General features: G+C 42.5%; 1 protein-coding gene and 1 non-coding gene across 2 annotated transcripts in view; both read left to right on the top strand.

Moving 5' to 3' along the window:
• Positions 1–19,662, top strand: part of DPP10 (dipeptidyl peptidase like 10) — a 744,229-nt gene that overhangs the window by 65,165 nt on the left and 659,402 nt on the right.
• LOC115475203 lies at positions 7,292–7,456 on the top strand. Its single transcript, XR_003942985.1, has one exon. It is a non-coding gene; the product is annotated as a U1 spliceosomal RNA (small nuclear RNA).

The following is a 19,662-nucleotide window of genomic DNA, read 5'->3' on the forward strand; positions in this document are numbered from 1 at the left end:
AAAGATCTTGCCTTAACATTTTTTTTTTTTGGCAGCATAGGAAATGATGATCCCTCTCATAAAAGCTTTAAAAGAATCCTATATTATAGGCCAGGATGTATCCTCTGGTTTATTTATATCAAAGAATTCAGTTATGGATTTATTTATTTGTTGACAAAAGTCTGGATCATTTAATAATGTACTGTTTAATCTCCAATTGCTGGGATTTTGCTTTTTGCCTATGTTATTAAAGTTCAGTGTTATTGCAGCATGATCATATATCATCATACCGTGAATTTCTGCAGAGTGAACAAACTGAATCAAAGAGTGGCTTATAAGAAAAAAGTCTAATCTGGAATAAGGGGGTGTGTGGATTTGAGAAGAAAGTGTAATCTTTCTCTGCTTGATGTAGCAGCCTCCATGGATCTAATAGCTTCAGTCAAGCAATAATATCTTGCAGCCTACGCCAAGCTTTAGATGTTGTGAAAGGTACTGCTGAATTTCCATCAAGATCGGAATTCATGATAAGGTTAAAATCTCCACTATTACTACTGGTAGAGGGTCATCTGATATTAAAGCCTTTTGTTAAAAAAAAATTCTGGTTCATCAGTATTAAGACCATACAGATTCAGCACATTAATATTCTGATCATTGATTTCAATCGTGACTTTTATCCATCTATCATGTGTATCAATAATATAAGATAAAATTTTGATATCACTTTTCTTTTTTATAAGGATTGCCACACCATTTTTTTTCCCGAAGAGCTGGTGATTATTGTGCAGGGTAAAACCAATTTGTATTCAATTTTGCAGATTCAGTATGTGTTTCCTGTGAACACAGTATGTCTGGTTTGAAGTTAGATGCATTAGTCAATTTCTTTTCTTTTGATCGGACTATGAATCCCCTTTACCATTAATGAAAAGCATGTCAAGGCCGTCTACAAAACCATATATGATTCAACCAAGCCAATTCACAGTATTTCAGCCAAAATAATGAAACAAACATTTCTAATCAATGTAATAATATACACCATTTGAAACCTGGGCATAGCCATAAATGTAACTAACCTAACATAATTACATTAGATCTTGTTGTTGACCTTCGGGTAAACAAGACTGTAGTAGGAGTCCGAAACCTAGGCACAGCAGAGAAATATTACATATTAGGCAGCATCATAAAACCTTAGCATAGATTAATTGCATTGGGTGGTCATCTGTGTGCATTATAAGTAAAATATTGACATTGATGTGTCTCATAACAAGAGAAATTCCCCAAGAGGTATATGTAAAAGTGATAGATTAATATCAATCAGTCCTTTTATAACATGAAAGCACCGCGTGCTAATTTTTAGCGTGTGCTACAAAGTTTGCGCGCCTACAGCGCGGCTTAATAAACAAGGCCTCTAGAAATCTGCAAGTACTGAAATCTCACGAGTGAGTACAGATTGTTATGCACTAGTAAAAAGCAATAACTCCCAATCCTACTTTATCAATGTCTGTTGAATTAATATCTTCTATAAAATCAGCTAAGTCTGTGGAGTTTGAGAAATCTTTGTTATAATTCTTCAAAGTAACTCTCAAATGAGTGGAATAGAACATTCCATACTTAGCTCCCGTGGCCTTCAGCTGCGGTCGAAAAGATAGTAGCTGTTTTCACTGTTTAGCTGTTTGTTTCCTGAGATCAGAATCAAATAAAATTGTATTACCCTTGTGTTTAATCGGTGCTTTAGTCTTAGCTTGCTGCATCATTTTGGAATTTCAGAACAAAAGGGCATGAGTATTTGCCACGTGGGCCTGACTGCAACGAAATCCTGTGCGCTCTTTCAATCTCCAACTCCTTGCAAATTTTAAATCCAAGATGAAAGGATTAAAAAAATTTCAGTAGGTTAGTGCCTTCATATCCTTCAGGATGGCATATCCTTATGTTGTTGCGTTTCGCCCAGTTCACCTCGGCTAGGTCATTTTCCAGTTGTGTTAGGTGCTTGGAGTGGCACAGTACATCTGTAGTGTTTTCATCTGATGTTTTAACTTTATTTTCCAGAGCTTTGACCCTCTGTTGAATTTGATTTAAATCTTCATTAAGAGAAGTCATTTCTGCCCAAATTTTGCTGGTGTCTTGTTTGGTGCTAGCCATTAAGTCTCTTAGGCCTTTTATTTCTTTGAGTATGATTATGATGCCTCATCATCAGTTTTACTTTGCGATATTTTTTTGAGGCAGACTCAGGATTTCTCCTTTCAATTGGTTTGTTCGATGACATGATCCTGAAGAGCTTCTGGTATAAAGATTTAGGGTCCTGTATACAAAGGCACGCTAGTGTTTTTATCACGCACTAAAAATTATTGAGTGCTAACCATGTACATATCCATAGGAATATTATGGGCATCTATACAATTAGCCTAGGCGTGGCTTATAGAATATGCCTAGGGTCCTTTCACGTGCCTAAACTTATTCAGGTGAATTTACACCAAGTAAAACCTGGTGCAAATATCGGCGTCTAAGTTAGGCGCTGTGCAGGGGTATTCTATAACCACACGCATAATTTTTTGTAATGCCCATTATCCTCCCATTCTACTCCCATGGCCACGCCCCCTTTTGGCTATGCAGTTTAGAATTTATGCGCATCACTTTATAGAATACGGCTAGCGAGTTGTGTGCATAAATTCTAATTATAGTCAATTAGTGTCAATAATTGTCTGTTAAGTGGCAATTGTCGGCACTGATTGTCTTGTTAACTAATTAAGTTGCGCACGCAAATACAAAATACACTTGGATTTGTATGCAGAATTTCGGTCACACTATAAAGAATCTGAGAGTTAGCGCATACAAACGATTTACTTTCTGCAAAACATTTCCATGCATTTAGTGAGAAGTGTTTTTGCACACTCTAACCCCCCTGTTTACTAAGCTGCGCTTCAGCTGCAGTGCACTAATGCCAACACAGCCCATTAACTTTCAATGGGCTGTGTCAGCATTGCCGTCCGACAGCTGCTAGTTCAGCTTAGTAGACGGGGGTAAATGCGTGTAAGAGCTTAATGCCCTTTAGTAAACATACCCCAAAATGTAATGTTTTGCATCCTCTTCTTTCCAACTATCACTAACAAATATACTTATGTATCCAAAGTAAATTGAGGCCATTTTCAAGAGAGAGGCAGAGATACGCAGCATAAGCGTAATGTTAGTTTTTTCACTCTCTGCATCTCTACTTACTAACAATGTGTGCTAATACTAGTAGCACACATAACATCCTGTAGGGTCAATTTTTATGTGATGAACCATATGGTAAGTAACACACAACAGCATTAGCGTCTGCTGTGAATAAATGACCCCTTCTATGTTTTAGGAAAAGCTTTACTTTTGGCACAAAACAGAAGTGAACATTTTGGCTGTCATCAACAGTGCTGTTGCCAAACTTGAAAAAGTTAAGATTGTTAACCTATTAAGGTTGTAATAATCCACAGCTGCTGCCTTGGTATATTGTATGCTATTTTTTTATGTTTTCTTTTCTTTAATTGAACTTTCCAAGAAACATAATTTGGTTAATCATGACCTTTTATCTTGTACTTCACAAAATAGGTCTCCCACTTAGCCATCTCTCTCCTCTACAATCTGTTCAAAATTCTGCTGCACGACTAATATTCCACCAGTGTGGTTATGCTCATATTAGCTCTCTCCTCAAGTCACTTCACTGGCTTCCTATCCGTTTCTGCATACAGTTCAAACTCCTCTTATTGACCTATAAGTGCATTCACTCTGCAGCTCCTCAGTACCTCTCCACTCTCATCACTCCCTACATTCATTCCTCCCCGGAAACTCCGTTCACTGGGTAAATCTCTCTTATCTGCACCCTTCTCCTCCTCCACTGCTAACTCCAGACTCCGTTCCTTTTATCTTGCTGCACCATATGCCTGGAATAGACTTCCTGAGCCGGTACGTCAAGCTCCATCTCTGGCCGTTTTCAAATCTAAGCTAAAAGCCCACCTTTTTTATGCTGCTTTCAACTCCTAACCCTTATTCACTTGTTCAGAACCCTTATTTTATCATCCTCACTTTAATATTCCCTTATCTCTTTTTTGTCCTTTTTGTCTGTCCTAATTAGATTATAAGCTCTATTGAGCATGGACTGTCTAGTCATGCTCAAGTGTACAGCGCTGTGTATGTCTAGTAGCGCTTTAGAAATGATAAGTAGTAGTATTGAAAATTGACCTATCGTGTTTATTTTTTATGTTCAATATATGCATTATGATTGTAACATAGGGGTGCTTTTATTAAGGTGCACTGAAAAATGGGCTGTACTGGTGTAGGCATGTGCTTTGGGCGTGCACAGATCCATTTTTCAGCACACCTAAAAAAGGCCTTTTTAAAATTTTTGCCGAAAATGGACTTGCAGCAAAAAATTAAAATTGGCGCGCATCCATTTTGGGTCTGAGACCTTACCGCCAGACATTGACTTAGCGGTAAGGTCTCATACGGTAACCGTGCTGTAATCGTCTACGTGTATAGAATGAAGATTACCGCCTGGTTTCTGCTGCACTCAGGAAAATAAAAATGATTTTCCGGTGCGCATAGCGGACGCACATAAAAAACAAAATTACTGCCCAGGCCTCACGGCAGTCGGGCGGTGACCCCAAATTAACACACGCTGTGCACTCATAGGTGCCTACGCGGCTTAGTAAAAGGGCCCCATACTTTCCAATGTGAGGGAAAGAGGGATTAAATATAAATAAATCAACATAGTTTTTATTTAGAATACTTAGATTACATTTGATATATACTAGATTTTGAGGAGGGGATCAGGTGGCAAACACTAACCTGTCAAACTCATTTTCAGTGATTTAAGATATATTACTATAGAATAAGACTCAGAAAAGGGAAAACCTATTTTTTGAAGTACAAGATAAAAGGTCATGATTGACCAAATTATGTTTCTTGGAAAGTTCAATTAAAGAAAAGAAAACATTAAAAAATAGCATACAATATACCAAGGCAGCAGCTGTGGATTACTACAACCTTAATAGGTTAACAATCTTAACTTTTTCAAGTTTGGCAACAGTACTGTTGATGACAGCCAAAATGTTCACTTCTGTTTTGTGCCAAAAGTAAAGCTTTTCCTAAAACATAGAAGGGGTCGTTCGGATAGGCTTTTTTGAAGAGGTATGTTTTCAGCAGTTTTCGGAAGGGTAGAAGTTCGTTGGTTGCTTGGATGTATCTTGGTGTGGTGTTCCAAAGTTGACTGCCTATCACGGAGAAGTTGGAAGTGTAGTAGGTTTTGTATTTGAGGCCTTTGCAATTGGGAAGGTGGAGATTGAGATATGTTCGAGAGGATTTAGACCCATTCCTGTCTGGGAGGTCGATTAGTTTGGTCATGTAACTTGGAGATTCTCCGTGGTGGATCTTGTGGATCAGTGTGTGGACTTTGAAGTTTATTCGCTCTTTGATAGGGAGCCAGTGTAATTTTTCACGGAGTGGTGTTGCACTTTCAAATCGTGATTTACCAAAAATGAGTCTGGCTGCTGTGTTTTGGGCAGTTTGGAGTTTTTTCAGGATTTGGGCTGTGCAACCGATGAAGATGCTGTTGCAGTAGTTGGCGTGGGTGAGTACTGTGGATTGTACCAAATTGCGGAAAGTTTTTGGGGAGAGGAATGGTTTTCCACTTTTCAGTACCCACAACATGTTGAACATCTTCTTCGTTATGGCTTTTGCATGAGTTTCTAGAGTTAGGTGGTTGTCCAACGTAACTCTTAGGATTTTTAGGTTGTCAGATATGGGGATTATGACGTCGGGAGTGATCAGAGTGGTTGGGAGTAGAGTGGAGTGCTTTGATGAGAGGATTAAGCATTGAGTTTTTTCTTTATTCAATTTCATTTTGAAGGCATTGGCCCAGGAGGCTAAGATGTTCATGCCGGTGATTATTTTTTCCGAGATTTCTACGCGGTTGGATTTGAAAGGGATGAATATGGTGACGTTGTCTGCATAGATAAAGGGGTTTAGACCAGTTTTGGATAAGGATTTAGCCAAAGAAATCATCATAAGATTGAAGATGATCGGGGATAAAGGTGATCCTTGGGGGACTCCGCATTGTGAGGACCACGCAGATGATATAGATAAGGTAGATTTGACTTGATAGGTTCTGGTGGTGATGAAAATTTTTATCCATTTAATGATGTTTCCACTGATCCCTAGTTTATCCAGTAGCTTTGTAAGAGTGTCGTGGTTTACCATGTCAAATGTGCTGGATAGGTCGAACTGTAGAAGAAGTATGTTTTTCCCAAATGAAATTTCTTGTTTGAACTTGGATATTAGGGTGAGTAATACTGTTTCAGTGCTGTGTCCAGGTCGGAAACCCGATTGTGACTCATGTAGTATAGAGAATTTTGTATGAATTTGTTGAGTTGGAAGGTCACTCTATTTTCCATTAGTTTGGTTGGAAGAGGGATGGAGGCCACAGGTCGATAGTTAGTGATGGCATTCGCTGGTTTTTTGGTGTTTTTTGGTATTGGTGTGAGTAGAATGTTGCCGTGTTCGGAGGGGAAGGAGCCTTGTTGAAGTAGGAAATTTAGGTGGGTCTCCTTGGTCCACCCCTACTCTTCTATAAAAATTACCCTCACAGGCATCAATATGTTAAAAAAACCCAAGGGCCGATGCAGCCCACCTTGAATGCAGGCTGTATGTGCTGAGTAATGCAGAGAGGGACTGAGGCCGGTGTCAATTTGTGCAGAATACATGGCCGCACATTGCAATAAAATGAATACTAATGAAGCCATCGAGCATTCTGTGGCAATGCAGAGAAGTAAACAGGGGCTTCTGATGCGCGTTTACCGCAGGAATGTTTTCATCAAGTCCAGGGCAGTATACAAGACTCTGTGGAGAGGATTTCCTGCCAGTTTTAAGATTTAACTGTAAGTTTTGTCTTGTTTTGTAACCAGAAGGAAGTCCCTGTAAATTTTAAATACAGATGAGAGGTAACTGGCATGTGCGCATCTGAACGATACTGAAAATGAAAGCACAGATTGGCATCTGTTCTTCTGCACCCTGTAAAGGCTCATAATTAGGTCCAGATGAATAGATGCTGATGGACTTTTTGAAATATTGTTTGGACATGTGCACAAGAAACTACGCTCACAGTGAAACCTTGGGCACATGTGTCAGATACACTCACCTCCATTAGCCACAAGTTTTCCACGCAAAAAATTTGCATACCATCAATTTTTTGCATGGTGAGGTACTCCCCTAGAAGTAGAAGCCACATTCTTAGATACCCATGCATGGTGCTACCACCATCCCTTCTGTATCCGCCACCCCCCAATCAGTGCCACTATTGGCAGGGAAGATTGGTCCATGATCCAGAAGGTGGCGCTTCCAGGGTGAGGCATGGCCATTGCACTCAGGCTATGCTGAACCCTGCAATTTCCCCACATGCGGGAAACTCGACTGCATAATTTCTGGTAGTGGGGGACTGCGTTCGCGCTTTCCCCTGTTTCCTTCTCTCCTTCTCCTTCTCTGCATATATTCAGCAGACTGCTAAAACCTGTTGTTTCTTTCTCTATAATATCACCAAAATTCACCCTTTCCTTTCTGAGCACACTACCAGAACCCTCATCCACACTCATCACCTCTCGCTTAGACTATTGCAACTTCAAACAAGCCTATCCGAACGACCCAACTTAATTTACGTACCTAAACCACACCACAAATTCACACCACTAACATTAACCTTACCTCATTCCTTCCCCCACATTTCCCCATTTTATCATTCTCTATTCAACTTGTTATCCCTGTAAAACTTTGTAACTATACACTATGTTATCTTTGTAATACCTAGCACCTATTCATTGCTAGCTGCACTGAACCTGCTGCCGAGCGGGAAAGAGCAGGGTATAAATGCTACAAATAAAAAAATAATAATAATAAATAAAATATATACAGGAAAATTATAAAGTTCACCAAATCTGGACCAACTGTTAACAAGATAAAAAGCAATACTCCTTCCTTTGGGTGCATTTGCATCCTTGTTTTTTGCATTTATGACTACTCTTTCCATTTTCAGAACCCAAGACCCTACTTTTACCACCGTTGTGAGCTGGGACCCTGCTTTTATGGCCTTTGTTTCTGCATTGTTTGAGGAATTACCATTGTTTTCCATATTATCTGACTTTAGGTTGGATAATTGAGACTTTACTGTACATATAGGGGTCACTATTCAAAGCAATTTAACTGGACAGGAAATCGCTTACACCTGCCTATCCACTGATATTTAGTGACACATAACTGGACAGTGCCACTGAACATCATTATTAATCACCCCTAAATTGTCTGGTCAGTACAGGGGTGATCTTTGGGCTGAGCTGATACTTAGTACTGTGTTTCGGCATGTAACATGCCTGCCTCAGGAGTCTGACAATGGGTATGTCAAAAAAAATGTGCTGTGTATAGAAAAAAGACCACGCATGTATGTACAAATGAACAATGTGAAGAACAGTAGTCTCAAAAAAGACAAATACTCTGGAAGTGCGAGGTGACTGCATTTAAGGCTGAATCGCTTTGCTCGATTTCCCATTGTCAGACTCCTGAGGCAGGCACATTACATGCCGAAACACAGTGCTGTGTCGAGTCTTGAGCACTGACATTACTTTTAGTGTATATCACTGTACTTTTAGTGTATTTGTTTTGTTGTATATTGTTTTACAAATGCTACTTTTGAGCAATTATTTTATGTTACTTTTGCATATATGTTAAGCAATTACATTTTAATTTTAACTGTATTTTTCCCGAGTGTTGTCTAGCCTTCCTCCGTTTCCACTGCCTTGTGTACTATTTTTGCTTGTTCCGTGGGACTCTTTTGTTCAGTTACCTTCTGGTTTCTGAGCTGGTACTTAACCAGTTAGCAGCAATATTCAGTCCACTAACTGGCTAAGGAAATGGATAAAGTTAAGACAGCAACAATATCTCTCCCAACATTATCTATCAAGGTAACTGGGCACTGGTCTGAATATTGGCTGGTGCCTAGTTAGCTTCCAGGTGACTGTACATACCCAACTTAAAAAACGCTGAGTACCGTGGGCTGAATATTAACTCCATAGTTGTACTGTTCAGCCATTACCCATGAGTGGAGGAGTGGCCTAGTGGTTAGGGTGGTGGACTCTGGTCCTGGGGAACTGAGTTTGATTCCCACTTCAGGCACAGGCAGCTCCTTGTGACTCTGGGCAAGTCACTTAACCCTCCATTGCCCCATGTAAGCCGCATTGAGCCTGCCATGAGTGGGAAAGCGCAGGGTACAAATGTAACAAAAATGAAATAGATACTATTGGAGATTCTAAATGGAATGTTGCTACTATTGGAGATTCTACATGGAATGTTGCTACTATTGAGATTCTACATGGAATGTTGCTACTATTGGAGATTCTACTAGCAACATTCCATGTAGAAGGCTGCGCGGCCACATTGGTGATCTGCAAGGGCCGACTTCTACATGGAATGTTGCTAGTGAAATAGCAACATTCCATGTAGAATCTCAAATAGTAGCAACAGTGGAGGAGTGGCCTAGTGGTTAGGGTGGTGGACTTTGGTCCTGGGGAGCTGAGGAACTGAGCTTGATTCCCACTTCAGGCACAGGCAGCTCCTTGTGACTCTGGCTAAGTCACTTAACCCTCCATTGCCCCATGTAAGCCGCATTGAGCCTGCCATGAGTGGGAAAGTGCAGGGCACAAATGTAACAAAAATAAAATAGATACTATTGGAGATTCTACATGGAATGTTGCTATTCCACTAGCAACATTCCATGTAGAAGGCTGCGCAGGCTTCTGTTTCTGTGAGTCTGACGTCCTGCACATACGTGCAGGACGTCAGACTCACAGAAGCAGAAGCCTGCGCGGCCACATTGGTGATCTGCAAGGGCTGACTTCTACATGGAATGTTGGAATAGCAACATTCCATGTAGAATCTCAAATAGTAGCAACAGTGGAGGAGTGGCCTAGTGGTTAGGGTGGTGGACTTTGGTCCTGGGGAACTGAGGAAATTAGTTCGATTTCCACTTCAGGCACAGGCAGCTCCTTGTGACTCTGGGCAAGTCACTTAACCCTCCATTGTTCCATGTAAGCCCCATTGAGCCTGCCATGAGTGGGAAAGCGCGGGGTACAAATGTAACACAAATAAAATAGTTCAGGTGTTTCATTTATACCTCACTGCAACCCAAACCTGGCCTTTTCTCATATGGATAGAATCAAGCCATTTGTTCATATTTTCAGCCAAAAATACATGCATAATGAAATTATACGTTCACTAGCCACCAGTGAACTTATAGCTTCGTTTGAATATTGGACCAAGTAGATTTGCTTTATAATAAGGATATACAATAGTACCATGCATCTTATTGAACTCAGACTTTATTATTGCAATTGAAATAGACTGTTTCTTTTAAATGCATGAATATAGATGACTCATTTAGTAAGAATTCTGTTCTTTCCATATCTTTTACCAGAAGGTCACATTTCCATAGTTTGTAATCCACAAATAGAACTCTTGAATACTTTTATCCTGCTTAGTATAGACTTGTCCCTGGATTTTATAAAGGTTGTCTATACTTGGGCACAGATCCCAGATGCATGTGGAAACTAATTAGTCAATTAGGTACAAACAATTAGTTGTTGGTAGTTAATTGGCCCTAATTATGAGTTACGTGTGCATCTACCCTACGCCTATTCTATAACATGGGTGTCTAAATTTCATAGCGTGCAACTCAAAAGGGGGCGTGGCCATGAAGGGGCATGGGCAGATCAAGGGTGCAATAAATCGGGCACAAGGATTTACACCAGGTTTCAGCAGATGTAAGTCCTCATTCTCAAAGTTGGGTGCAAGAATGTTCTCCAAGTGTGCTATTCCATAAAGGTTGCTTAGGGGAAAAATTCTATATATGGTGCCTAGAAAATCAACATGGAAAACATTTCCGCCTAAGCGTATTCTATAAGGGGCACCTATATTTAGGCATGGTATATAGAATACGCTTAATTGATATCCTAGTACCTAAAACTAAGCGTCTCCATTTATGTCAATGAAAATGTGGCATAAATCCTGGCGTGTAGATTTAGGCACTTTGGGCCATATTCTATAACAATGCACGTAAATTTTGGAATGCCCATGAAGCGCCTATTTCACTGCCTATAATCACACCCCTTTTTGCCTGCTCACTGTCACATACCTGGAGCGTAGCCTGTGGAGCCAGACGAATGCGCCCACGACATTCCTGACCCAGACCTTACACACGTAGATTTCTTCCCTCCTGGGTACCTACATTCCAGCGCGTCTAAGTCTGGGTGCCTACATCCAGTGCACCTATAGTGTGGGTGCATACCTGCAGGCATGCACTCCTCTGACATGAGATGCCTTCAGCTTTAAAATCGGGAATCTCTCACTGCTTCTTTGCCTCTTGGCTACAACCTTGTTGGACAGTGCTGGTGTGTTTCTTCTTGCTGACTTGTCCTGACTTGACCTCTGCCTGAACCTGACTTTGCCTCCTGGATCGCCGCCTGCCCTGACCTTTGCCTGAGCCTGACTTGTCTCCCGGATCGCCGCCTGCCTCAACCTCTTCCTGAGTCGGACCCTGCCTGGTCCGCAGCCTGCCTTCACAGCTGGTGGACCAGGATCCCCATTGTCTCCTCTCAGACAAGACAGGTACTTCCCAGGTAGTCTCTTCCTGCCCAATTTCCATCGAAGTCCTGCCAGCCGCCTGAATCTAGGTGCTCAACCTCTGGGGACAGGCGGTCACCACAGGTGAAGTCTTGGGCCTATCCGACTGTTTGTTTAAGGACTGATTCCTCACCTCCAGGCCTGGTTCTGTGCCCTGGGATTGGCATAACGGCTCACTTCTTGGGTCTGTGTCTGATATTCAAGTGACCAACCGAAGTAGACTGTGACACTCACATTAGAATATAGGCGCAGTGCAATACAGAGTACACTTAGCAAGTTATTGCCAAATAGAGCGCATTATTGCTTGTTAAGTGCTGTTAATAATGCTGATTGGTTCATTAAGCCAATTGTTAACACGAGTTGTTACAGAATAAGGTTGGATTTTGGCATGGAATGCTACGTGCGCTACAAAGTAGTAAATTTAAAACGAATTGGAAAATATATTTCTTCACTCAATCTGTAATTAAACTCTGGAATTTGTTGTCAGAGAATGTAGTAAAAGCAGTTAGCTTGGTGGGGTTTAAAAAAGGTTTGGATGGCTTCCTAAAGGAAAAGTCCATAGACCATTATTAAAATGGACTTGGGGAAAATCCACTGCTTATTTCTAAAATAAGCAGCATAAAATGTATTGTACTGTTTTGGGATCTTGCCAGGTACTTGTAACGTGGATTGGCCACTGTTGGAAACAGGATGCTGGGCTTGATGGACCTTCGGTCTGTCCCATTATGACAATACTTATATAGAATCCAGGGGTTAGTGCTTAGCATGGATCTTATTGGTGCCTAATTTTAGGCCCCATTTACAGAAGTTGCACCTTAGTTTCCAAAATACTCTCTGTGAAGGTACACTGTTTCTGTGGTGGGCCAAGTTCCCTTCTTTCTCCTGTGTCTAACTACAGCTCTCCATCTTGTTCCCTCACAACAATGGAATCCAAGGATGCATGGGATAAACACAGAAGAACACTATATAGAAAAAGAATGGAATCCAATTGAAGCAAAACTTAAATGACTTCATAACTGGAGTGAGCTTTGATGGCAGCTTCAAAGATTGGGAAGTAAAACCAATTCTGGGCAGATTTCTACAGTCTGGGTCTCATAAATGGCAAAAAACAGATCAGGAGCAAAGCTGGAGTGGGCTTGGACAGGAACTCGCAAAGGATGTTAAAAAAATGGAAGCGGTGCAAAGAAAAGCTACGAGAATGGTATGGGATTTGCGTTCCAAGACGTATGAGCAGAGACTTGCTGACCTGAACATGTATACCCTGGAGGAAAGGAGGAACAGGGGTGATATGATACAGACGTTCAAATACTTGAAAGGTATTAATCCGCAAAAAAATCTTTTCCGGAGATGGGAAGGCGGTAGAACGAGAGGACATGAAATGAGATTGAAGGGGGGCAGACTCAAAAAAGATGTCAGGAAGTATTTTTTCACGGAGAGGGTGGTGGATGCTTGGAATGCCCTCCCGTGGGAGGTGGTGGAGATGAAAACGGTAACGGAATTCAAACATGCGTGGGATGTGCATAAAGGAATCCTGTGCAGTAGGAATGGATCCTCAGAAGCTTAGCCAAAATTGGGTGGCGGAGCAGGTGGGGGAAGAGAGGTTGGTAGTTGGGAGGCGAGGATAGTGGAGGGCAGACTTATACGGTCTGTGCAAGAGCCGGAGATGGGAGGCGGGACTGGTGGTTGGGAGGCGGGAAATACTGCTGGGCAGACTTGTACGGTCTGTGCCCTGAAAAAGGCAGGTACAAATCAAGGTAAGGTATACACATATGAGTTTATCTTGTTGGGCAGACTGGATGGACCGTGCAGGTCTTTTTCTGCCATCATCTACTATGTTACTATGTATGTTAACTCCAGTAGTTGGGAAGTAGAACCAATGCCGGGCAGACTTCTATGGACTGTGCCTCAAAATTGGCAGGGAGAGACAGAGATTAAGAATACCAGTGTTTAATCAAGAATAAGTAAACGGATGCAGAGTGCCAGATTCAACTCCTACCACCTTGTTAGGCTGACTGGTTGGTCCATGCAGGTTTTTGTCTGCCAATATTTACTACGTTACTATGACAGCAAGTTTAGCACACCTGAACCACCAGTAGAGCACACCTTAGTCATAGTTCTAAATGTCCTTTTAGTTCTGTTCTAGTGCTCACTTCATTTTCCTACAAAGTCTCTTTCTCTAGTCCATCAAAGTCTTATCTTCAATTCCCCAGCTGGGAGCAGGCAGAAAGAGAAAGAATGACCTAACCCTGAAGCAATGCTAAGTGACAAAGGACGGCAGTTTCATCATGATAAGAAAAAGATTTATTTATTGTCCAGTCATTGATCTCAAAGATAAATTCTGTATCTCGTTTCTTTTTAAAGGCTAGCTGATGGCATACATTTGGAGTGAAGCCCCATGATATAGCCAATATCCTCGTATTTCAAATGAGATAAGGAGCTGAGCAAGGAGAGAGACTAGATTTTAACTGTGAAGTTTCAGTTGTTGTTATGTTTTGTACAGAGACAATGAGGCCCTTTGTTTGACTCAGCGTATAGTAGCTGTGGATTTGTGTTATGTGAAGGCTAAGAGACGTGATGTTCCACTGAATATCAGTCCATTGTTTAGTGTTCCTTGAAGACTTGTGCAACTATGTGGTGCATTTGTAACTCTACGGAAAGATTATTTAATTACTAGCATAGAAAGAGCGTATTTATTTGACTTTAACTGATGCCTTTTCAGTAGTAGTTTAAGGCACTTTATATTCAAGTATGCTAGCTAATTCCCTGATTCCAAATGGCTTACACTCCATGTTTGCTTGTACCTGAGGCAGTAGAGGTTAAATGACTTGCCCGAGGTCACAAGGAGCATCAGTGATTTGAACCCTGGGTTATCTGGTTTGTAGCCTGCTGCTCTAACTATAGGCTACTCTAGCGTGAGTGACGCACACATTAAAAAAACAAAAGAGGATAAAAACTGCGGAGTTATTATAGTCTGGCTGAAAGGACCCCTCTGCCATTGAATGTGGAAACCAGTCAACGATTCTTTGGTCTAGGACAGCAGAGATGCCAAGTCACCCAGTTCTACGCTGGAGATTTTGGGAAAGTCCTGGTTTTCTGACCACGACATCTTGGTGCATTATGGGACTTACTGCACTGATTTCAATGGGCAGGATCAAGACTACAAATCCCACACTGGTTTGAGCTGTAAATTCAAAACCAGGTCTGTCCCAAAATCTCCAGCCTGGAACTGGAAAACTTGGCATCTCTGGGACAGAGGTTCTCCACCTAATCCTCAGAGCGTCACTAGGCAGGCAGATTTTCAGGATACCCACAGTGAATACACATGAGATAAATTTGTATGCAGTGCCGCCACTGTATGCAAATCTATCTCATGCAAATTCACTATAGGTAGCCTGAAAACCTGATTGGCTAGGTATCACCTGAGGACTGGGCCTAGCAGAGAGCAATCAGGATGATCATGGCAGGAAATGTATAAAAGCATTTCCATTCCTTGCTGTTCAAGGTTTGGGGTAAATACCCCTTGAGAAGGAAAATGGAGGAAGACTGATTTTGCCTAAAGACAAAACTAACTTATTGAGGGCTTCTTTTACAAAGACGCACCAGTGATTCCTGCACTGCAAATGAGAGGAAGCCCATAGGAATTGAATTATTAATATAATTATTATTAGCATTTGTATAGCACTACCAGACGCATGCAGCGCTGAACACCTGACATAGAGAGCCAGTCCCTGCTCAATAGAGCTTACAATCTAAAAATAATATAGACAGACAAGACAATTAAGGGCGAGGGAAGTACTGGGTGAGAAGGAACAAGGGGAGGCAATTGAGTAGTAGCTAGAAGCCAAAAGCAGTGGTGAAAAGGTGGGTTTTCAGCATAGATTTGAAAACAGGTAGAGATGGAGCTAGACGTACAGGCTCAGGAAGTCTATTCCAGGCATAAGGTGCCACGGAGGAAAAGGAAGGAAGCCAGGAGTTAGCGGTGGAGGAGAAGGGGGACGACAAGAGAGATTTGTCCACTGAGCGGAGTTCACGGGGAGGAATGCAGGGAGAGATGAGAGAGAAGAGGTAATGGGGGGCTGCAGAATGGATGCATTTAAAGGTCAGTAAGAGAAGTTTGAATTGTATGCAGAAGCGGACAGGGAGCCAGTGAAGGGACTTCAGGAGTGGGCTAGTGTGGGTATAACGATTTTGGCGGAAAATAAGTCGTGCTGCAGAATTTTGGACAGACTGGAGAGGAGAGAGATGGCTGAGAGGAAGACAGTGAGAAGTAAATTGCAATAATCCAAATGAGAGGTGACAAGGGTTTGGATAAGGGTTCTGGTAGCGTATTCAGAAAGGAAGGGGCGGATTTTGCTAATGTTGTAGATAAAGAAACGACAGGTTTTGGCGATCTGTTGAATATGCGCAGAGAAGAAGAGAGAGGAATCAAAGATGACTCCAAGGTTACGAGCCGAGGAGACAGGGAGGATGTGAAAGCCATTAATGGAGACAGAGAATGGGGGAAGAGGGGAAGTGGGTTTAGGGGGAAAAATGAGAAGTTCAGTTTTAGTCATGTTTAGCTTCAGATGGCGTTGAGACATCCAAGCAGCAATGTCAGATAAGCAGGATGAAATTTTGTCCTGGATTACGGTTGAGATTTCAGGGGTGGAGATGGTATTGAAAGCCATGGGATGAAATCAGGGTACCAAGAGAAGAGGTATAGATGGAGAAAAGAAGGGGTTCAAGGACAGAACCCTGGGGGACACCAACTTAAAGCGGGATGGAAGTTGAAGAGGAACCGCCAGAGTGAACACTGAAAGTGCGAAGTGAGAGGTAGGAGGAGAACCAGGAAAGAACAAAGCCCTGGAATCCAATCGAGGATAGCATATCTAGGAGCATGGTGTGGTCAACAGTGTTGAAAGATTTAGGCATAGTTTATAGAGTATGCCTAGACAGTTTATAGAATACGCCTAGCAGCCTATGCCTAAGTCTAAAACTTGCTATAAATACCGGTGCCCAAGTTAACAGAGATAGAGAATGGGGGAAGAGGGGAGGTGGATTTAGGGGGGGGGGATGAGAAGTTCAGTTTTAGTCATGAATGGGCTTCCTCTCATTTGCTGCACCGAGAATCGGTAGTGCAGCTTTGAAAAAGAGGTCCTGAGTGTGCTACTTACTGTATCAGTATGGACTTTTACAATGGCAGGAGTCTACATTAATAAAAAACAAATCTATAAAAAGGTGCCTCTGGTTACCTGCACGGGCCAGTGTGTTTTTTCTAGCAAAAAAGGTGCCGGTACTCAAATGCTAGGCCACCCTTCAGGGGTGGGGTGATCACTGAGGGACCCACCCCACAATAACCAGACCCCCTGCAACCAGTCACAGAATCTATGACAAGGCAGAATTGGTGTCTTGAGCCTGAACTCTTTCATTAAAACTTGAGGTCCATGGGTCAATTTTACCAGACAATAGAAAAGGTGCTGGTACTCAGTACCCCCTCAAAAAAAGCCCTGCCTGCACCTTATAGGCTAGATCACCTTATGTGCTGGATTGCGGCCCTCGGTCCTCGAGGGCCGCAATCCAGTCAGGTTTTCAGGATTTCCCCGATAAATATGCATGAGATCTATTTGCATGCACTACCTCTATTGTATCTCATGCATATTCATCGGGGAAATCCTGAAACCCGACCTGGCGAGGGCTGAGGTAGGACATCCCTGGGCTAGATTCTGTATATGGCGCCGTAAAAATCGACATTGAAAAAAAAACATCTAGGCATATTCTAGAAACTATGCCTAAAGTTAGGCATGGTTTATAGAATACGTCTAGCGACGGCCCGCGCAACTTAATTTAGTCACTGGTATTTTCTGCAAGTACAACTTGGTGTAAATGCCGGTGACTAAGTTAGCGCAGAACAGCTTTATTCTATAACAATGCACATAGATTTTTGAACTGTCCACAACCCGCCCATTACACACCCATGACCACTCCCCCTTTTTGGCTCTGCATCTTAGAACTTACGCACCTCACTTTACAGAATACGCTTAGCAAGTTGCGCACGTAAATCCTAATTAATGCCAATTGGTGTCTATAATTAAGTGGCAATTATCAGTGCTGATTGGCTTGTTAAGATAATGAAGTTGCACATGCAAATCAGAACACGACCTGATTTGTGGACACAACTCCGGTCGCACTATATAGGATCTGGGGATATGTGTGTAACTGCTAATTTTCTCACCATTTATGCATGGAAGTGCCCTAAGCACTATTTCATAAGGCTGCACGCCAGTGCTAAGCATGTAGCTACAAGGAGGCACGTGGGTGCAGCACGGGCAGGGCTCCTAGTTAGGTATGTAACTTACAAAATACTATAAGTTATGCATGCATTTACGTGCCAGCAGTTATGTCATCTCTATGGTTGGTGTAAGTGCACATGCCTAAATGTAAGGCATGCAAATACCTGGCGTAGCAGCATAGGCAAGAGCAGGCCTGGAGCCTTGACCAACCACAGCTAGATAGCAGTTTTAAAGGTGGAAAGAAGACAATTTATTAATTATTTCTCCCCCCCTGTGAGGGAGGGGGGAGAAATAAAACACAAAACCCATTCTTGAACACAACAGTTCTCTCCTGTGACCTGCTCCTTCAGGGCCATTGCGTGCATTAGACTGTCCCTCAAAAGGCAGCACAAACACCTTGTTTCAAGCCTGGAGTCCCAGAGTTAAGGTTCTATATTTCAATGTTCAGATCAGGCTGGGCCCTGGTTTCCTAAGTTATAGTTTCAACAGGTGTCCAAGATGAACTTGGCCTACTTGAATGGGGCATCAGTAACTTACACGGATATGGTGGAGGCCTATGCTGGAGGCTTCTCTGTTCTCCTCTGGGCCTCCATGACTGAGCTAGTTTGAGGGCTTTTATCCTGCCTAGACCACACTCTCCCTGCTCCGCTGTTGCTGAGTCATCTCCTCGCTGCTGTATTATATTTTAGATTTTAATTGTTGTAACGTGCTTTGTGCCATTTGATGAAGCACGCTATCAAATTCACTAATGTAAAACTGCATAGGATTCCTTTATGCGTGGGATATGCATAAAGGAATCCTATGCAGTAGGAATGGATCCTCAGAAGCTTAGCCAAAATTGGGTGGCGGAGCAGGTGGGGGAAGAGAGGTTGGTGGTTGGGAGGAGAGGATAGTGGAGGGCAGACTTATACGGTCTGTGCCAGAGCCGGTGATGGGAGGCGGGACTGGTGGTTGGGAGGCGGGAAATACTGCTGGGCAGACTTGTACGGTCTGTGCCCTGAAAAAGGCAGGTACAAATCAAGGTCAGGTATACACATATGAGTTTATCTTGTTGGGCAGACTGGATGGACCGTGCAGGTCTTTTTCTGCCGTCATCTACTATGTTACTATGCTTAAATGGCTGTCCTTGTGTTGTAAGGTAACGGTGTGGAGCCTGTATTTAAGGATTTCCCTGTTATTTTAATTTTACCTGCCCGAAGCTTCTTGTATTAGTTTGGTTTGTTTGCGGATTGAAAACTTTGGTTCCCAGGGTATGGTTTCAGGAGAAGGGGGAACTGAGAATTCATACATGAGTGTCCTTTTACTAGCCTCAGTATAGAGACTTGCAAAAACACATAGAGGTCTGGAGCATCCTATGCAGTTAGATGATACACTTAAGGGAGGGGTTTAGAACCTATCTACCAGATAGTAGTTACAGAGAGACCATGCAACAGGGGCGTATCTGAGGTTCGGCGGTAGGGGGGGGCAAGGGCTAGAGTGAGGGGGCACATTATAGCCCCCCCCCTGGCCGCCGCCGCCGCTCCCCCTACCGCCGTTAACCCTCCCTCCCTCCCCCGCCTACTGCCGTCACCTACCCCCGAGGTCCGCTTCCTCCTGCCGGCTTTTTAAAATATTGCTTCAGCTGGCGGGGGACCCCAACCCCCCGCCAGCCCAGCCACGGTCTTCTTTAACTTCTTCATCCTCATCGTGCTGTGAAAGCTGCATGCATCCTTAGTTCCAGTTGGATGGAGTC

The sequence above is a fragment of the Microcaecilia unicolor genome, chromosome 7 (genome assembly GCF_901765095.1).
Source record: "Microcaecilia unicolor chromosome 7, aMicUni1.1, whole genome shotgun sequence".
Classification (NCBI taxonomy): Eukaryota; Metazoa; Chordata; class Amphibia; order Gymnophiona; family Siphonopidae; genus Microcaecilia; species Microcaecilia unicolor.